This window comes from Calliopsis andreniformis, unplaced genomic scaffold, assembly GCF_051401765.1.
Source record: "Calliopsis andreniformis isolate RMS-2024a unplaced genomic scaffold, iyCalAndr_principal scaffold0048, whole genome shotgun sequence".
Classification (NCBI taxonomy): domain Eukaryota; kingdom Metazoa; phylum Arthropoda; class Insecta; order Hymenoptera; family Andrenidae; genus Calliopsis; species Calliopsis andreniformis.
Genome location: NW_027480457.1, coordinates 1026303 through 1031721, shown reverse-complemented (window position 1 = coordinate 1031721; position 5419 = coordinate 1026303). Strand labels below are relative to the sequence as shown.

At 34.0% G+C, this 5419-nt stretch overlaps 1 long non-coding RNA gene across 2 annotated transcripts; it reads left to right on the top strand.

Annotated features, from left to right (window-relative positions):
• Positions 1-330: 330 nt before the first annotated feature.
• Positions 331-1550, top strand: LOC143187529 (uncharacterized). Of its 2 annotated transcripts, none has more exons than XR_013003217.1 (2): positions 331-784; positions 905-1550. It is a non-coding gene; the product is annotated as an uncharacterized LOC143187529 (long non-coding RNA). The 2 variants fall into 2 exon arrangements; XR_013003218.1 differs by having other exon boundaries at positions 863-1550.
• Positions 1551-5419: the final 3869 nt, after the last annotated feature.

The window sequence follows — 5419 nt, the reverse complement described above, 5'->3', positions numbered from 1 at the left end:
CCTGGTGTTATTTTGGAGATTATATGAAAAATATGTTTTAGATAATATTTTTTAGAAGGAGGCTACTAAATGTAAGCATTTTTATAAAGTTGGTATATATTTGACACTATTCGGTAAATATATTTCTTTTGAAATTGTTATAAATGAAAGAATTCTATAAGTATATTTTTTGAAATTGTTACAAATGAAAGAACATTCAATTCAATATTTGTCATCATTGTTAATAACAACAACTTTACTTCTAGAACACATACTTGAGGCAAGATTGTTGTTACGCATTAGGTAAGTATATCTTTTAATTAATTCTTTTCAACATGAGATCAATCATGCTTAGAGCAATGGGGTCATTGGCAAAGGATGATGAAAAAATCTTACTTGAAAATGATTGGTTACACTGTGGCCTATAGACATTTTTCATGTCATTGTAACGACATGTGCCAATTGTGTACTACGTGATATGTGGAAGATACAATGTCCTGAATTTATTGAACCTATTATGTCACCATATGAGGATTACATACAAATTTTATTTAGTGAGACTTCTAACACGGACGGTCACTGGGTTTGCAGTTATTACGATGAGAGAAATATCTTTATTTGGTTGTTTAAATATTAAGTGGCTACATAATGATCATGAGGTATTTTTAAGAAAGTTATATCTATTTTACGATATTAAGAACAACATTATTTTCCAATAGTTCAACAGCAACTAAATTCTTTTGACTATGGTACAGTTGCTATAGCCTTTGCTACCTGCTTGTTAATTGGCATTCGTCCAGACGAGGTAAAGTATACTTATATGCAAATGCGTTGTCATTTATCTAATATGTTTAAATTGCATGTTGTTACACATTTTCCACAGAATATTGCACATGGTCCTGCATTACAAGTTCTTGCCTTACAGGTAATTCAGGCGTAATGTTTAGAAGCTGCAAAGGGACATATTCAGTAAAGAACCAGGATACATGTCAAGGTTCAAGACACAGAAAAAGAAATAAGAAATACATGAGTTTATAAAGAATATTACTAGTAATAATAATACTAGTAATAGTAATAAAACTTCATTAGGTAATATGAAAGGAAAGTTTGCTACAACTCAGACTTTGTCAGTGATTTCTGACAACAAGTAGGCTAAAAGTGATACTTTGTCTGCTGTTAGCGATAACAAAACTGCAGAAAGTCATACTTTGTCTGCTGTTAGCGACAATAAGTGTGCTAAAAGTGACTTAAAAAGTACCAAATATTCGTCAAATCTAGTTCCTTTTTCTGATAATCATCGGCACACTAGGTGTATTGTGCATGACTAGTCGTTCTAACATTTTACACAGTTACTCAAACCTCAAACTTGCCGTCCACTTTTTCTTGCATTTAATATTTTGGCTCACCACTTTCTACGCGTCAGATACACGCAAATTAATCAGTTCTCTAATATGTTAGAAAAACAATTTGAAAACGTTAGACAATGCACTCGAAACCTTTGATGTAAAAAGATTAATAGAAATTACTAAAGTTGCATGTGAACGAGCGAATACTTTGATGTGTGATGAAGAGGAAATTAATTTAAATGAGGACAGAATACTTTCATAAGACGTTATTGTCATTACCAATCTAAGGAAATCTACCGAGGGTAGAAAGCGGAAAAACTTAATGACATATTTACAGAACAAAGATAAACTAATTGACTACATTCATCATTACTATTTAACTTATTTTTGAAAAAATTCGTTACCATTAATTTCCATTCTTTTTAACTTGAAATGATTATGAAAAAATGTTAATACAGAGAGCAAAAGCATTTCAATGTATATAAAGAATGGATACGGATGCAAAGAAAAAGATAACATAAGTAAATGGTGTTAAAGATATTTGACAGAAGTTGCTCCATTTGACAAACGAGATAAACAGTTCGACCATCTCTGTGTTCGCAACATATTTTGTTACGGTCGTTATGGAATGTTTCATGAACGCCAAGTTTCAATACATTGCTGTGATTTTCTTAAATCAAAATTAATTTCAAATCATTCATGTTTTCATTTAAATATACAATACATTTTTTCTTAATATTAATCTCTCCAAAAAAGTATCTAAAATGTATTAAACAACCCCCAACAAAGCATCCAAAATATATTAATAAACCTCCCAGAAGTACCTTAAAAAAATATTAATCTACAAAAATGAAACCTAAAAAATATTAAGCTTCAAAAACTAAGAAACACCCTAAAAAATAAATGTTTATTATCATTTGATTTGAAAAAAGTTCTGAAATTCAAAGTAGTTGTCCAATTTACAAAAGTGCTCAAAACCTCGGTAATTACGAACCACTAGAAAACATTAATCTATTTGACTTGAAGAAGGCATTGAAATCAAAAGTAGTTGCCTCGTTGGTACAGTGTGCTCCACAATACGTTAATTAGAAAATCACGGTAAATCATTAATATTTTAAATGGGTTGACAAATAACGAATACATATGAAAACCTATAAGAAAATATGAATTTCCCCAATTATTTCAACACCGGGGGCGTTGGCTTGGCGCTTTTTCGCGATAGCGACAGCCGGGACCTTCTCAGGGGAAAACCTAGGAAAAACCTATAGCAGGACCTGGTAACAGCGACGCGCAGAGGGAACGTTAAGACTCCTACAATCAGGACGCATTCACACTTTTGCAGTTATTAAGGAAACCCTCCGCGAATTTGTATTTACACTACCTTTGTAAAATATATTTATGGCGTTGGGAAGCTCTGTGCGTTAAAACCTTTATATTTCTAACAAAGCAGGAAAGCTAAACCGGAGGTTTACTTAACGAGCCATTTTTAACAAAATCGGACAACCGACTTGTAGCGTTATGTATAGTGTCTCCAGTATACAAATAACAACATTATTTGAATATACACTTTTTGATCTCATTAAACCTTATTTATTAACGTTACATGATTTTGGAGTTTAACATCTATTGTTTGAACAGTTTTTAACACCGTTTAAAAATATAATGCTTGTTGAAGTTCATTTTTTGAATTTTTATGAATCAATCGCTGTTGACAATATTATGTGGAATGGTAGTGTGGTCGTAAAAGTAGAACGGTCTCTTAGTAGAGGAAGAGCTCGGTCACGATACGCGAGTTAAACTATTATGTTTATTGATTAATTATACTAAAAGGATAATGGTAAATGGGTTAGGAAGTTATCTAGTCCCATACGGGCCTCGCTACATGTGATTACTTTCTGAGAGGTGAAGGTTTATTGCAGAGATGGACGAAATTTTATTTAGATAAACATTTCAAATAACGAATAATAGATAGAAAATTTACTCAACCAGAATTTATTCGAAGGATGAAGGTTATTTTTTTTGATCGTGGAGTTTCATCGTGAGCGTCGAATAATTTTGTCAACTTTAACTGTAACTTTATTTCATGGTTTATTTGATCTGAAATAATTTGCTAGCGTGCGCTGACCCGCTGAGTATCGGGAACTTAGAGACAGTTTCGCGCATTACAATGTAACGTAGCCCCATGACGAAAGTTTGAATCTTCATAATTTTTATCCTATCTTTTTGAAAATAGTACTGTTAAATTGGTGACATTTTTTTGATGAAAATGAGCCTAAACATGACATATGTACATTGCACCAGTTTCAATATCATGTAAACCCATTTGAAAATACGAGTGAAAATGCTATTGCTGAAACTGTGGTAGAATTAATTTCAACAGGAGGCTCAAGGTCACTCAGCCCTTCACGCGCCTCTCTGGTGAGATAGAGGTGTGAGCTCACGGATATTCTACACGCGCGGCAAGTGCGTCCGCGCGCACGGGGATCTGCCGCGATGGGAGAACCCACCAGAAAGGCGCGTGAGGGGCTGAGTAACCCTGAGCCGCCTGTTGAAATTAATTCTACCATAGTTCAATTTACAGGTAGTTCTGACAGTCACACTGTGGGAATTCACATTGACTTAAAAATCGTAGAAATGATTTCCGCGATATATTACTTCATGTTTAGAAATCACTAGAGGCTTTTTGCGGCAGAATCGATAGCGGATCGTTTCACTGGACCTACCACTATCAAGTGACGTGGGCATGCTGCTTTCCCCGAACATTAATACTTAGTGGGCGATTGATTTATGTAGTGCAGATTTTTCAAGGGAGCGCATATACTTGGCGTGCTTTTGTTTAGCTTTTTGAGTTATTTTGGGGGAATTTCACGCCTTTGTGTGATATTGAATAAAGGTTTGGTTATTGTTAATTAAGTTCATTGTAGCCTACAGGAGAAATGCTACACACCTTTCTCAATTAAAGCAACTTATTTGATAATATAAGGAATTGTATAATTTGATTCACGCAGTTCCGTAATATATTCTTGAATGAGAAAAGGATCTAATGTTGCTAGTCATTAAAAGAACAGGAATTTTATAAATGGCTGCGAAATAAGTACATTTTTCTTTTTCCTTATGTGTTAAAGTAATATATAAGCTGAAACACTGAAACTATACGACTGCTTTACAATGGAAAAGTAATTATTATTTTTATGAAAGTAATACATAATGTGTTTAATATTATAATTCTCTTTAAGTCTATACACAATGAGAAAGAGAACGACTTTTATTCTGTATAGGGGGCGTACAGGATAATTAATATCATCAGTAGCGAAAATTATTGACGATATCATTGAACGTTTTTAGTTGATATTAAAGAAATGTGGATTAAATATTGATGAAATCTTGACTTCTAAAACCTAAGCATCGATTAATCTAGAGACGCGGTAGCGTCTCGACGCCATGTACATGAAGTAACATCCTGTGTACATATACAGTATGTCCCACGAAATTCTGGACAGTCGATTATTTGCTAACCTATTAAAGATATGAAAAAAGTTTTTATATGAAATTGAATGGCAAGAGGGGGCTGATTTATTGGCCGTAACAATTTTTCTTTATCATTATTGTTTACAGAGATATGAAAGTTAAGTTTGGTTTTTTAAATGGGATTATATATATTTTTTTTTTTGATCAATAGATAGTACGTTTCAAGACGAATTCAGCAAACATTAATGTATACACCTTTTTTCAAATAGTTTTTAAGATATTACGCGTAAAAGTTTACTGATTTTCGGTGGAAGATTTAGGCCTGCCGTTCGTACCACAGTCTCTTCGTATCAGTTTCAAGAGGCACGGTTTAACACGTTGCGTGCGGGGGTAAAAAAATGGTCGAAAAAGTTTTGTCCGATTGTATGCTAGCGCGCGGCAGCACCGCCGGGTCAATACTTCTCCGGGGAAACGGGCTCAACTCGATAGATTTACCCTGTCGCGCGTCGAACGTGTTAACCCGTAGCATCTTAAGTGTGGTCGAGAGTAGAGACTCCCTACTGTGCTTCCTGGTCTCGCAGATTTTCTTCCACCGAAAATCAGTAAACTTTTACGCGTAATATCTT